Source organism: Magnolia sinica, chromosome 1 (assembly GCF_029962835.1).
Source record: "Magnolia sinica isolate HGM2019 chromosome 1, MsV1, whole genome shotgun sequence".
Classification (NCBI taxonomy): domain Eukaryota; kingdom Viridiplantae; phylum Streptophyta; class Magnoliopsida; order Magnoliales; family Magnoliaceae; genus Magnolia; species Magnolia sinica.
Window position 1 is genome coordinate 39,333,829 of NC_080573.1, and position 16,336 is coordinate 39,350,164.

Sequence of the window (16,336 nt, forward strand, 5' to 3'; positions counted from 1 at the left end):
TGGGGTACTATGGAGGCTGTCAGCACCGGATTCGGCGATTGGGAATTTTATGAGTCCGGTTTTCGAGTTTGGGGCGTGACAGGCAAAGAGACGTGCTTGAATATCGGTCGAAGAAGATGGCATAGGGAGAGAGAAGAAGATGAGATCGCATGGAATTCGAGCAAGAGGAGAGGAGACGAAGGTTCGTTCTCTGCCTTTTGTTTTGAACTCTACGCAAAACCAGAGGGAGATTAGAACTTACAAGAACTCTACGCAAAACCGTGAATCGCGAGATCTAGAGCCGGATTCGAGATCCGAAAGGAAAGTAATGGAGATCTCGAAATTCCTGTCTTGATGCTTTCGAATTCCTAGCCATTGATAGCTGAAGAGAGAGAGGAGGGGATTGTAGATAAAAAGATAGCGTGGAAAAGAAGGAAATGTGAGAGGATTGATTTTTATGAGGTCTGTGTTCAGTTCTGGAATGGCTTCCAGAACCAAAAACATGTCCGTTCCAATTAAGCCATTTTGGTGTAGTGCAACTTGGGCACAAGTGTGCGAGATCATGGCCATTCTTAAGGTGTGGCTGACTGCAAACATGCCCTCATAATAAGACCAATCCACTTATCTGGTGGACATTCATATGAAAACAGAGAGGAGCCGAAAGATTTTCTGTATTTGAGACAACCCAAAAGGGTTGAATATATAGATATTACAGTCATCTATATAAGGAAAAAATAAAATCAGAATCGTCTACCTATGGAAATGAACTACACAAGGTATATAAGGTATACAAGGCATGTTAGCCTGTCTAACATCCCCCTCAAACTAATGCTGGTCATCTCTTAGGTTTCTGGGTAGTCTGACTTACCACGTGCGAGCGCGATAGCTCGAGAGTTCCGGCAGCATGATCCCTCGAGGTTTAGTGGTGACCCTGACCCTTCTGCCGCCGAGGCATGGTGCACTAAGATTGCAAGGATATTTGACACTATGCAGTGTCCTACGGATCAGAGAGTTTCCCTTGTGACCTATCACCTTCAGGGCGAGGCCCGTCATTGGTGGTCATCCGTATCTAGGATGGTAGGGCCCCAGTTTGTTTGGACCTGGGATGAATTTGTGGTCCGTTTTGACTAGAAATTCTTCCCCGAGCATGTTCAGATCTAAAGGGCGATCAAGTTTAAGACCCTAGTTCAGGGAGATTTGACCGTATCTTAGTATGAGGCCCATTTCTTAGCCTTGTCTAAATTTGCTCCTCATCTCACCAGTGATGAGAAGATGAGAGCCCGTCATTTTGTGACTGGCTTGCGTCTTGCCCTTCACAGATGTGTAGTAGGGCATTTTTGGAGACATTCGACTAAGTTGTGCATCAAGCACTGGTTTATGAGGAGGACTGGATTATGACCCAGAGATCGAGAGAGCAGAGTTTCGGTGGAGACCGAAAGAGGAGATCACCAGCCGGCAGTTCCAAGTAGCACCATCAACAGAGATGGAGAGGCAGATCAGGGTATCGACAGCCTGCGGCTCAGTCAGTAGCTTCTTCATTATCATCAGCACCGCCAGTTTCTTCGTCTTCTGGCCCCTTTTCCGGTGTTTTCTTTGGTTGTAGACAGGCCGAACATCGGAGGCGTGAGTGCCCTCTCCCCATACAGCAGCAGAGGCCACCGCAGTTGGCTCCTCCTCATCCTCCTCAGCAGAAGCAGAGAGCACAACCTCCACCAGCCGCTCATAGGGCTCCTCCTCAGCAGCAAAGCCAGCCAGGCAGACCTCCTTGGCAGAGATAGCAGCACCAGCGAAGGGGATATCTGTATGTCCAGTCCCTGGGTCGAGTGTGTATCATAGCCCAGTAGGCACAGACTCAGGACCCCCAGTCTTCCGGTTTGATTCCTCTACCAGCTCAAGGCCGATTTTATTCTGCGCAACAGGCATCAAACCAGGACCCGCAATCATTGACAGGTGGAGTCGTTGAGGGTATTCTTCTTATTTTTGCTTGCGTTGCTCATGTTTTATTTGATTCGGGTGCTTCCCATTCTTTTGTAGTCGAGCAATTTTGTCAATCAACTGGTATTCCATCAGAGTCTGTGTCTGAGGCCTTAGCCGTTTCGACTCCCATGGGAAAGTCCGTTGTCTTGACCCGTTGCTGTCCTTCTTGCCCCGTGTTAGTAAGCAAGAAGTTCCTTCCTGCCAATATGTTCGTGATGCCGCTGTTAGGCTTTGATGTTATTCTGGGTATGCACTGGCTTATGGAGTATCGTGCCATCTTGGACTATACCGTGAGGACAATCACGTTCCACATTCCAGGCTTACCAGTATTCCAGTTTATCGTCGAGCCCAGAGGAGAGTCGTTATCTAGTTTCTTAGCTTCTGTCATTGAGGATTTTGTGACAGAGTGTATTGAGTAGCTGCCAGTTGTTTACGAATACCCGGATGTGTTCCACGAGATACCGGGTTTGCCGCTGCGTCAAGAGGTGGAGTTTCAAATTGATCTGGTGCCCGGTACCGCTCCTATCTCGAAGGCCCCCTACCGGATGGAAGCATTGGAGTTGAGGGAACTGCAGGAGCAGTTAGATGAGCTTCAGGAGTTAGGTTTCATTCATCTCAGTAGTTCGCCTTGGGGAACCCTTGTATTGTTTGTGAAGAAGAAGGATGGTTTGTTGCGGTTCTGTGTGGACTATCGTGAGCTCAACAAAGTCACCATCAAGAACCGATACCCACTTCCCCGTATTGATGATCTGTTCGATCAATTGTAGGTTGCACAGTATTTTTCCAAGATAGACTTACACTCCGGTTACCATTAGATTCGGATCCAAGAGGAGGACATTTCGAAGATAGCTTTCCAGACACGCTATGGTCACTTTGAGTTCCTGGTCATGTCGTTCGCACTGACTAATGCACCTGCTGTATTCATGCAGCTGATGAACGAGGTCTTTCAATCGTTCCTCGACCAGTTCGTACTAGTATTCATTGATGAAATTCTTATATATTCGAGAACCCAGGAAGACCATGTTGAGTACTTGCAGATTATGTAGGAGACCCTCCATGCCCACTAGTTATATGCGAAGCTGGAGAAGTGTGAGTTTTGGCAAGAGGAGGTGAAGTTCTTCGGTCACGTGGTGACGAGGGAGGGTGTCGCTGTGGACCCCTCGAAGGTTGATGCAGTGCATCAGTGGGGCCAGCCCACAAACTCGTCCAAGATTCACAATTTTCTTAGTCTAGCGGGGTATTATCGAGGATTTATCGAGGGTTTCTCCCGTATTGCAGTATCGCTGACCCAGTTGACGCGAAAGGGCGTCGAGTTCGTCTGGAGTAACACCTGTGAGGAGACATTTACAGAGTTGAAGGACCGCCTCACGTCTGCTCCTGTTCTCACTCTTCCTGATGGGAGTGAGAGTTTTGTTGTTTTCATTGATGCCTTTAGAGTTAGCTTGGGTGCTGTACTGATGCAGCATGGGAAGCCAGTGGCGTACACCTCGGCCAGCTCAAGGTCCACCACTCATGATTTGGAGCTTGTATCAGTTGTCTTCACACTGAAGGTGTGGAGGCATTATCTATATAGGGTCAGGTTCGAGCTCTTCTCAGATCATAAGAGCTTGAAGTATCTATTTTCACAGTCCGAGTTGAACCTGCGTCAGAGGCGATGGATGGAGCTGTTGAAGGAATATGATTTTGACCTTCAGTACCACCCAGGCAAGGCGAACGTGGTGGCGGACGCGCTCAGCCATCAGCAACGAGGCCTAGTGGCACAAATGATGGTGCGTGAGTGACAGATGCTCGAGGATGTTTCAGTGTTTGACTTTGAGTTTGGTCTGCAGTCTTCCATTGTTCAGCTTTCGAGCTTGTCGATTCAGCCTTCTTTGGTGGCTAGGGTGATTAAAGCTCAGCAGACGGACGATTCACTTCAGGAGTTTCGAGCAGAGGCCTCATTCGTGGAGCAGTCAAATCGGCAGATTGGTTCCAATGGTGGATTATGCTTTAGAGGCCGATTGTATGTCTCGGACGTGCCAAAGTTGCGTCATGATTTGATGACCGAGGCACACCGATCGAGACTTACTATTCACCTGGGCTCCACGAAGATGTATCATGATATGAGGAGGCAGTATTTTTTGAAGGGGATAAAGCGCCAAATCACTAGTTTTGTAGCCAAGTGTGACACATGCCAGCGTGTCAAGGCTGATCACCAGAGACCCCCTAGTCCCTTGCAGTCATTGAGCATTCCAGAGTGGAAGTGGGAGCATGTATCGATGGACTTCATCGCAGGTTTTTCGAGGACTCAGCGTGGTCACGATACCATCTAGGTTATCATCGATCATCTAATGAAGTCGGTTCATTTTATTCCAGTATGTGCTTCCTGGTCTACGGTCCAGCTTACAAAGGTGTTCATTAAGGAGATAGTGAGACTGCACGGCGTCCCAGTTTCGATCGTTTCAGACTGAGACTCCAGATTTACGTCTCCGTTTTGGAGGAGTTTCCAGTAGGCGTTGGGGGTCACTTTGTGTCTCAGCACCGTTTATCATCCGCAGACAGATGGGCAGACCAAAAGGCCTTGAGGATATGCTCAGAGCTTGTGTGATTAACTTTGCGAACAGTTGGGATGATCACATGCACCTCGCCGAGTTCGCGTACAACAATATCTATCAGGCGATTATTAGCATGGCTCCTTTTGAGGCACTTTATAGTAGACCGTGTAGATCTCTTAGTTGTTGGACCGAGGTTGGAGAGCGTCGTCTCTTAGGTCCTGAGCTTGTGTAGCAGATGTCAGAGGCTATTAATGTTATCAGGCAGAGGATGCACATAGCTCATAGCCGGCAAAAGAGTTTTGTTGATTGTCGGCATCGACCCCTCGAGTTCGTAGTCAAGGACATAGTATATCTCAAGGTCTCGCCTATGAAGGACGTGGTTCGCTTTGGTGTGAAGGGCAAGCTCACCCTGAGATTTATTATGCCTTTTGAGATTATTGAGTGCGTGGGTGTTGTGGCTTATAGGCTTGCCTTACCTCCTGATTTGTCTGTGATCCATAACGTGTTCCATGTCTCTATGTTACGTAAATGTGCGTCAGACACTATTTTCGTGATTAATTGGCAGTCACTCGAGGTCCGTAAGGATGCTTCCTACATTGAGTAGCTAATTCGTATTCTTGATCGAAAGGAGCAGGTCCTCAGGACCACGGTCATTCCCTTGGTGAAGGTGCAATGGGGTCATCATTTGGAGGCCGAGATTAGGGAGCGTTATCCCCATTTGTTCAATTATTGATTGCTTGTATTACCTTCTCTTGTGATTGATGATTGCGATATATATACATGATGATGTTATGTATTTTATTATTCCGGTTTTGTCAATTTCGAAGATGAAATTTCTTTGTTGGTGGGGAGGATTATGAGACCCAACCCGAGTTCGCATGTGTGCATGTGTGTGTATGTAAGTATGCATCCCGTTCATTTTCATCCCGCGGTCCTACCGGTCAAATTCTGGCGATCCGTGACCCTCAAATTGTGTTTGTGGTCATCCTTGAGTCCGGTCACGTAGACCCGACTCGGATCGACCCTAGACCTATGCCATTGCGTCCACATCGTCGCTGAGGTTCCAACACTGCGTCTCATGCACGATTTCATCATGTGCATTTTGAGATATGGATCCCACCATTCTAGGCCCTTGATCATGCATGTGGGACCCACCTAGACCTATGGGCACATTTTCCTCTCTCTTTTCCATTCTATCCACTTATTGCTAGCTACCTATAGCCTAGCTATGATTGCCTCTCTTTTCTAGAGAGTAATCATGAGATCTTGTTGCTTCTCCCATGTGTCATGATGAATTCCTCTTCCCTAGCTAGCTCCTTCTCCTAAATTCATCATTTCATTGCTACTACCTTTCATCTCTCGCTCCTCTTTCTCATTTCTCTTCATCTCATTCTCTCATTCTCCTCTCCTCCTAGCAAAAATTTTTAACACCTTCTCCTTTATCTCCCTCCTCATCTAACCTTCTACTTTCAATCTTAACCCTACATCTATGATCCTTGGAGCTTAAGGAGTCCTATGCTACAAGAATCTTGAAGATCCATTAAGGTGAGTGTACTTAGCTTAAGATTTCCTAATTTTTTTGTGGTAGATTCTCCTTCATCTCATCCTTAGGAACTTGTGGGGCCCATCAAGTGATGATGGAGGTACTCCATGTCTCCATGATCAAGGCCAATGGTCCATTCCTTTGCATGCAAGTTCCATGGATGGGGCCACTCTCCATGGACCCTATTATGCATTTTTCCTTTGATGCATATCCTTTAGGGGTCATTTAGACCGCATTCCTACCATTTGATTGATTCCTAACTCCATGCATGTGCTAGATCTAGATTATATATGATCTAATGGATGACATGAATGTGTTATGATGAAGGGATGGACTCAATAGTGGCGGAGATCCTCTCGTGGCCAGACTTTCATTTTTTCCCTTATTCTATCTTTCATTTCTGATGTGTGTAGAGAGGCAATCATAGTTAGGTTATAGGTAGCTAGCAATAAGTGGATAGCATGGAAAAGAGAGAGCACTAGGTGGGCCCACATGGGAAAATGTGTCCATAGGTCTAAGTGGGTCCATCAAGGGCCAAGAATGATGGGATCCATATCTCAAAATGCACATGACGAAATCGTACATGAAATGCAGCGTTGGAACCGCGGCGACGATACGGACATAAGGTACAGGTCTAGGGTCGATCCGTGTCCGGTCACATGGACCCGACTTAGATCGACCCTAGACCTGCGTCATTACGTCCACATCGTCGCTGTGGTTCCAACACCGCGTCTCATGCACAATTTCGTCATGTGCATTTTGAGATATGGATCCCACCATTCTTAGCCCTTAATCATGCATGTGGGACCCACCTAAACCTATGGGCACATTTTCCCATGTGAGCCCACCTAGTGCTCTCTCTTTTCCATGCTATCCACTTATTGCTAGTTACCTATAGCCTAGCTATGACTCCTGTCATACCCCAGACTCGGTAACGGGATTCACAAGGAACCCGATGACCGGTTCTAACTGCAACACCCTCTATAGTACCCCATTCTCGACTCCTGAGGTAGGTTCCGATCCTGGGATCCTACAAGGAGGATTTTCATAATAGTATAATCATTTTCGATACAAGCATACCCAAGATCATAGCAAGTACATCTGAGAATAACTAAAGGCACACATCACAAAATCTATTAAGAATTTGAACTTTTACAAATATCCATAAGGTCCAAGAAGACATACATAAGATGATCGAAAAAGGAAAAGAAGGTCTGCAACACTGGGGTCCTCAAGCTCAACTCTACTCCACGCTCTGCCGCTACGACGCCTGCCTAGGATCTCCTGCATGCATCAATCGTACATAAGCTTATAGAAGCTTAGAGGGTGGTGAAGGTGTATGATAATAGTGCACAGAAGAATAATAGGGGATACAGGAAGGGAAACATGCTCGATGACAATATCACTAGCCTTACCAAGGCTTATCATGAATACAATGTAATGAGTACTGGGTGTCATACCATGGCAGTGCATAAAGGGACTTATGCAACCAATGCTAATGGGATACAAGTAATGCCAGTGCTCATATCCAAACCACATGTCAAGTACATTTCCAATCATAAGGAAATCACCGGGGTCCATTACACTGCTGAATGATTGCCCCTCTATAAACCCCGCACAGTCAAACGAGCATAAGAGACCTTACTACCTGCCTGTGGACAACCAATAACCAGCAAGGCCTGACGGTAGTGGACCCATTCACAAGTTGGTTAGACTCAGCCTAGCAATACCTCGTTTCATCAGGTGAATAAGGTCATACCCCTATCCAACCGACTACATGACAGTGGAAATCGCGGCCTAACGATATAAGGCCCTCGTGCGCTCATATATTCCACCCGGTCACGGCGTTGGAGCAGATCCTTAGTACCATGGAAGTTTTAGAAATTTTACCCATAGGCATCCTATGCACCCGCTATGCTCAAGTAATATTTCCAGCGTCCACACATCCAGCCATCCATGAATATCCCTGTGGAGGCAAGGCCCTGATAAAGCAATGGCAGTATCATCATGAATGTGATGCCAATGCATGAGTCACACATACAGATCATGCACAAGCTTCAAGCACTCAACGTGCACAAGGGGAGAAACTTCGTCCCTCTATGACCACCATACAATGCAATCAATTCACACAAATGATGCGTATGGGTCACAACAACGTAAGTGTGCTACCTGTTGAATGTATGTATTCCTCCTTCCCGAGGAGGGACAATGACAAGATATATATAGACAGGTACTCTAAGGAGAAATGAAGTTCTCTTAGTGGGGGCACAATACTTTAGGATGACCCACAAGCTAAGAGAGTCATAAACCTAAGGAAGAAGCGGTCATAATCAAGGGCCCAAGGTGAAACTTCAACCACCTATAGGAACCCTATGGGCCTACCTTGGGGCCACCAAGGAGGTCATCCAACCTCAATTAGGTCCTAAAAGGCAGCCTGCTACGCATAAAAGTAAAGTCCAAGGCCCAAGCAATCCATGGCCTAGTGGGCCACACACTAAGCCCAATGCATAGGCAACATGGTGGGCCCTCAAGCAAGGTTTGGGCCCAACCATAAAGATCATGGGTCCATTCATTGTGGTGGGCCTAATGGGCAGCCCATTATTCCATCATATGGGTGATACTTATGTTTAAAACAAATAAGTTGGGCCTCACATCTCGACCCAGGTATGGGTTTATTTTAGTGGGCAAGCAAGGGCCTAACTACTTGAGTATTTGACCCATAAAACCCATCACAATGGCATGATAAATATGGGCCCCAAGGGTCCAATGGGCCTATTGAAAGTTTCAGCCCAACCAAGGTTATAAGGCCCAATAATTAGCTAGAAGACTAGTTCAATAAGAATTCAATTGGAATGGGCCTTAAATATGTATTAATTAAGCCCAAAAAAATTTAATTAAAATGGGGCAAGATGTATGTGATAATATCCCTAAATTTTGGTGGACTATGCTGCCCCAAAACATCCATTTATGGGCAGCAATCATGGGCCTATTGCTGAAATTCCAGCCCACCCACAAGCTGGGCTTACTGGAAATTCAAAATTAATTAATTTATAAATTTATTTTAATTCCTAGTGACCCATACATGTCACAGGGGGGCTCACCAGATGAAGGGAGTAAATTAGACACATAAATCAGATGGGCCATGCTACTGGTGTCACGCCCCGAACTCAGAAATCGGGCTCACAAAATTCCCGATTGCCAAATCCGGCGCCGACAGCCACCTTAGTACCCCATTCTCGGCTCTCGACATTTATATACCAGGATCCGATCCTGGGATCCTACAAGGAGGATTTCAAATATGATTTTGATTCAGTATAAGCATAACCATAAGCATAACCCACAAACAATAACCACAAGAACACCATCACAAAATTCACTATGATCAAAAACTTTTGAGTACAATGCGTCTGAAGGGAAATACAAGATAATGCAAATAACGGAAACTCCAAAAGCTCGATTGCATGGTCCTGCTGCTCCTATGCTACGGCTGCGTCCTAGCGTCACCTGCACGCATCGATCGTGCATAAGCTTATAGAAAGCTTAGAGGGTGGTGTAAGTGTGTGCGCAATATGAGCATGCAAAAAATGCAAGGTCAGAGTAATATGGAATCATGCTAATGAGTACATGAATGCAATCAGCCGTACCAAGGCTATGTGATGCAAGATATGAATGTTATCGGCCATATTAAGACCATGTAATGCGAGATGCAACTCAAGCATGTCAATCCTCATCTACAATATCAAATATCAGTACAGTTCTCATTCTGGATAATCACCGGGGTCTAGTACACTCTACACTAGCTTGTCATCCCTATCCAACGCACAACTGGAAGAGTGGAAGAGACCTCACTATCCGCCTGCCAATATCGGGCTCGACTCGTCGATAGCGGACCCATTCCTCAAGCTGGTCAAACTCAACCTAGAAATTGCCCCCTCACTCAGGCAGGTAAGGTCACACCCCTTTCCAACCGACCACGACAAGTGGGAGACGCGGCCTACTGGTATACGGTCCTCACATGTATCCACTCGGTCTCGACGTTGAAGTCATCCTCTGGTACCATCGGGTTTAGGAATTTTCACCCAGGGACGTCTATGGCCCCCCGATGCTAGAAACAGTTTTTCGGTATCCAATCCAACCACCCACAATGTGTCTGTGGAGGCTATGGCCCTGATGTCGCTAGGGCATACAATAATCACAATCACACAAATGCCAGTGTATGAATCACCCTACCAGACATGCAACAATCATGCACGTACCACGAGCTCATGTAGGGCAACTCTGCCTATCAGGGAGCCCATAAACAATCCGCTCGTAGGCATATGCTATGATCAATCACTCCTCATATCAGGCATACATATGATGCGTATGATCATGAATCATGGATCTATACTAAACATGTTATATGGTGATGGGCTCTGTTCATAACGAAGATGGGCCTAGACGGCCTACACACTACAAGTATGGGCCTATCAATGGGGCTTAGGAAGAGTGACAATGTGGACATTTAACTAACATTATCCTTACAATGTGGACGTCAAACCATCATTGATCTCAAGGCATAGCCCGCTATAAAGTTCAACACATAAACCATGGTGGAATCACGTTATAATGGGCCTCATGTACATCCCATTGGGCCTCGACCCATGGGCCTCCAATACATCAAATGGGCCTCATGTACACGGGTCTTGTATATATCAAGATGGGCCCCAACGGATGGGCCACAACTACATCAAGATTGGCCTAATCGCATGGGCCTTATATTCGTCAAGTGGGCCGCACTAGTGGGCCTCGAATACGTCACAATGGACCTTCATATGGCAAGTGGGCCACACCACATGAGCCACACGTATATCAAATGGGCCACACTCAAATATAAGTGGTGATAATAATTTCCACTATTAAAATTCCCAAGGCCCGCCATAACATTTATTTCTCATCCAATATAATCATAAGGTCCCAAAGGATGTCAATGGTAGCCATTCAATCCTCACCGTACAGTGTGGTCCACTTGATAAATAAATCTGTCTTATTTTTGTCTCAAGCCTTAAAATTATTATTATTATTTTAAAAAAAAGTGGTTGGATGGTTTGGATGAAACTCATGCATCATGGTGAGTCCCATATGGATGGACAGCAAAGATAAAGCACATACCTCATGATGGGGGCCACACTAATGGAAGGTGTGGCACACATACATCAATGGGTCCCATGTGGAGCCCACCATAATGTTTATTTTCCACCCAATCTGTTGACAAGGTCACACAGACATGGGGCCCACTGTAATGTTTATTTGCACCCAACCAGTTGATGAGGTCACTTAGACCCTGACCCACCATAACGTTTATTTGCACCCAACCTATTGTTAAGGTCACTCAGACCTGGGGCCCACCGTAATGTCTATTTTCCACCCAAACTGTTGATAAGGTCACATGGACCTGGGGCCCACCGTAATGTTTATTTTGCCATCCAAACTGTTGATAAGGTCACGTGGACCTGAATGAATAGGAAAAACAAATTTCATATTTGATCCAAAACTGTTGCAACCCAAAAAGGGTTCAATGGTAGGCGTCAATCACCTCTGTTTCCTGTAACGTGGGCCACCTGAGTCCCTGTAGCGGCTAATTTTTGGGAGGGGGGTCACTGCCCAAGGGGCCCACCCAATGCACGGAGTGAATGTTCCACACACATCATGGTGGGGCCCACGGCTGGGACCGTGGATCCCAGCCTCTTTCGTCCACACGGCAACAGCTGGCAGCAGCAGACACTGCTGTTGTTGCTTAACATTTTATTTTTTTATTTTTAAAAGAAAATACGTTTTTTTAAGGAATTCCCTAGGTGGGGCCCTCATCAGAGAAATTCGCCTCGCCCATTGCACCCTACGGCTCAAGACCGACCAAATGAGTCCAATATGCGGTATGATTTGGGGAGTAAAAAGATCAAGGTGGGTTTCAACAGTAAACACCACTATTTCCTACGGTATGGCCCGCTAGAAAATGGGATCAGCTTCATTTTTTGGCTCAACACCTAAAATGAGATGGAGAATGGAATGGACAGCGTGGATTAACTTCATACACCAAGGTGGGGCCTGCATGAACAGCCCACCCCAAAATCTCACACATATATTATATATTATTTTTTTTGTTAACCTGTCAGTACATACCCATGTCAGTACACGCATTCCATGTTAGCCGCTCCCAGCTGCACGTCCAGCATCCAGGGACGCTAAACGGCATGGATATAACACAGGCACCATGGTGGGTCCCGCACGGACGATGTGGCCCACCATGCATGTGTGTGTGTGTGTGTATATTAATATAACATAAATATATATTACATATATTTTAGTCTAATAGGTGGGATCTCCCTGAAATGTGGTGGGCCACTCTTCTAATGGATGGAGTAGATTTTACATAATTCGGTGGGGCCCACTACATTCTAGGGAGAGAGAGAGAGAGAGAGAGAGAGAGAGAGAGAGAGAGAGAGAGAGAGATACGGTGAGATAGAGGGACCCTACCATTATAGGCCCCTCTTGGTTAAATCACATACATCAAATGGGCCCCACCAACAAGTGGGCCCTAAAATAAGAAATAACGGTGGATCACCCACCTCTAGGCCTTCTTCTTGGTCCCTTAGCCTCCTTAGCTCCTATGCTTAACCTTTGACGATGGATGATGGAATTTTGATGGTGGGGATGAGAGATGAGAGGGTGGAAAAATGGGCCACACTTGTTGCTCTTGGAATTGCTTGGGAAGGCTTGGACGTATGGAGCTTGGGAGAATAAAGATAGAATGAGGGAAAGAGAGAAAAAAATATTAAAGGGATGGGTGAGTTTAAATTTTTGTAAAAGGGAGATAGGTTTGTTTGAAAAATTGTAAAAGAGGGATGGTGGGGGAGAGAGAGAGAGAGAGTTGACTTAAGGGAAAAGGAGGGATGGGTTGTTATACTTAGGGTATAATGTATACTTGACTTGGGTGATTGATTGATTGATGGGACACATTGTAGAGATTCCCTCGAAATTCGCAACGTGCGACATTTTTCTCGAAATGAATGCGGACCCACAACTTCTAGCCTGGATATCAGATCGGTGTGTAAGTCATGGCATTTGAACCGTGGCGATAGCGCGGTCGGTAAGGTACAAGTTTCAGTTCGAGCTGACTTTGGTATGTGGGACCCGGCTTAGGATCGCACACAAACATTGGATATGGGTCAAGGATTACCGAAATTTGACCAAAAGGACCGCGGAAGCCTACGGAATGATACGGACTAGGATACAGGTCTTACAGCTAGACTGGATGTCCAGCAGCAGCCCAATGGGCTGGGCGTCCCATGGTGGGTAGTCCTATGGGCCTGGGTATTTGGCCTCAAAACTTACCCAATGGGCCCCAAAAATAGAAAACTACAGAGGGAGGATGATCACTGCCCCTATGGACCCACATAGATGAATGGTGAGATATAAAATACATTAAGGTGAGCCCACAAAGTAGCCTGGATGGCCAGCTAAGGCTGGACGCCCCAACCTGGGCCTCCCAGCTTGGTGGGACACTCCAGGCCGTACCACGGACAGTATAAGGGCCTGTTAGGCCTAAAATTTTGTAGGTTGGTACTTACAAGGGTGGGTCACACCTCCACAAAATTTCATGATTTTTGGATGCCCAAAAGTATTTTAATTTATTTACGGAAAACAGTTTGCTCAAAAATTTCTGATCATCCTGGATGTCCCAACATGGTGGGATAGTCCGGCCCTTTCCATGGTGTGTACAGGAGTTTATTAGCCCTAAAAAATTTTATGTGGGTCCCACCATGGGTGGGTCACCTCTTTGTAAATTTTTGTAATTTTTGGATACTCAAAAGTATTTTAATAAATTTCGGAATTACAAGCTGTACAGGGTGAAATATTGCTGGAAATATAACTATCCTGAATTTGGGCCATCCAAATGGGTGGGTTCTGGTCCTCCAAAATTCCTGAAATTTGGACACAAGGCCCCTCATCAAGCCTACAACAAGTTGGGAACAAGAAATATGGCCCATCTTTTGAGAAAATATTTTTAAAATTTTCTTATGGGACTATGTTGTTGGACTGCATAGCAGAAATTTCTGGCAGTCCACTATGTTGGCCCACCCTTTTGGATGCCCAAATGGGGTCCATTGGCCTTAAAATTTTGCAGGTGGGTCCTACCATGGGTGGAACACCTCTCTACAAAAGTTTAGAATTTTTGAGGTATTATAAGTATTTTATTTAATTCTTACAAATTATGGACAGCAAGGTCCAGAAATAATTCCTGCTGAAACAATGTTGCTGCCCCTGACTTGTGCAGCCCATTAGAGTGGGCCCAAGTTTGCCAAAATTTGAGAAAATATAGGGCCAACATCCCTGCACAAGTATACAACAAGGTAGGGTCCACAAAGGTGGCCCAACATTTTAGAAACAAGCTGATATTTATGTTTTTACAATATGCAGAGTGGCTGGACAGTCCAGAAAATCTGGACTGACCAACCTTCTTAGCCCACCTTTTTGGGTGATCAAGCTAGGGCGGATGGAGGTGGAATTCAACACACATGAAGGTGGGGTCCACACCTCCACGAATCTTCTATCAATGGAGGTGAAACATCCCTCTTATCAGTCCATAATCCTAACCCAAAAACCATCCAGCAACTGTCCAGAAATTTTCTGGACAGCAACATATATATGAAATGAACTGAGCATGGGAACCAAAATAAGGGGAATCACCCCATGAAATCAATGTTGTGGTCCACCTCAGTGGGCCCCACAAACATCCAGACCAATTACCCTTTATAAAACCCATTGCATGCATCCGATATGGAGTAATTAGGGTGCCAACATCTAGGGAATGGACAGCCATGGGCGTCCAATTTGCTTGGATGGTCTGGATATTCCAGGGCCCCCAAGTGGGCCACACATTAGAAATGAAAGATAGAATAAGGGAAAAAAATGAAAGTCACAAGAGAGGATCTCCGCCACTATTGAGTCCCTCCCTTTATCACAACACATTCATGTCATCCATTAGATCATATACAATATAGATCTAGCGCATGCATAGAGTTAGGAATCAATCAAATGGTAGGAATGTCTTTCCCACCTAAATCTATGGTCTAGATGACCCCTAAAGGACATGCATCAAAGGAAAAATGCCATGATGGGGTCCATGGAGAATGGCCTCATTCATGGAACTTGCATGCAAAGGAATGGCCTATTGGCCTTGATCATGGAGACATGGGGTACCTCCATCATCACTTGATGGGCCCCACAAGTTCCTAAGGATGAGATGAAGGAGAATCTACCATAAGAAAATTAGGAAATCTTAAGCTAAGTGCACCCACCTTAATGGATCTTCAAGATTCTTGTAGCATAGGACTCCTTAGGCTCCAAGGATCATGAATGTAGGATTAAGATTGAAAGTAGAGGGTTAGATGAGGAGGGAGATGAAGGAGAAGGTGCTGGAAATTTTTACTAGGAGGAGAGGAGAATGAGAGAATGGGATGAAGAGAAATGAGAAAGAGGAGAGAGAGATGGAACATAGTAGCAATGAAATGATGAATTTGGGAGAAGGAGCTAGCTATGGAAGAGGTATTCATCATGACACATGGGAGAAGCAACCAAGATCTCATGATTACTCTCTAGAAAAGAGAGGTAATCATAGCTAGGCTATAGGTAGCTAGCAATAAGTGGATAGCATGGAAAAGAGAGAGCACTTGGTGGGCCCACATGGGAAAATGTGCCCATAGGTCTAGGTGGATCCCACATGCATGATCAAGGGCTAAAAATGGTGAGATCCATATCTCAAAATGCACATGACGAAATCGTGCATGAGACGCAGCGTTGGAACCGCGACGACGATGCGGACGTAATGGCACTGTCTAGATTAAATGAGATTCAAATCACAAGGAGCTAACAATCTCTTCACTACAATGTTTTCAGCATGTTTCCATTGCAAGTGACTCCCCCTTTTGAGTATTTCAGCCCAATCCCTAGCGAACCACCACTTTTGGAGATATCAACCTCGTTCACAAGCAATTACAAAAAAGGCTCCCAATAAAAAAAAAATCACTGAATAAGCCATAATCACTGCCCCAAATCGAACTCCAATATCTGAAATCCAGTAAATTAAACCATATAGAAGATCCAACGAATCTAGGCCCCAATTCCTCGACCTCCCAAAATCCCCTTCCCCAAATTGCAATCTCAAACCCCCGAAACAAATCACAAACTATCAATAGAATAGAAGGGTAAATTCTACAACACCAATTCGCAGAAAATCATACAATTCGGACAGCTCACAAGCAAA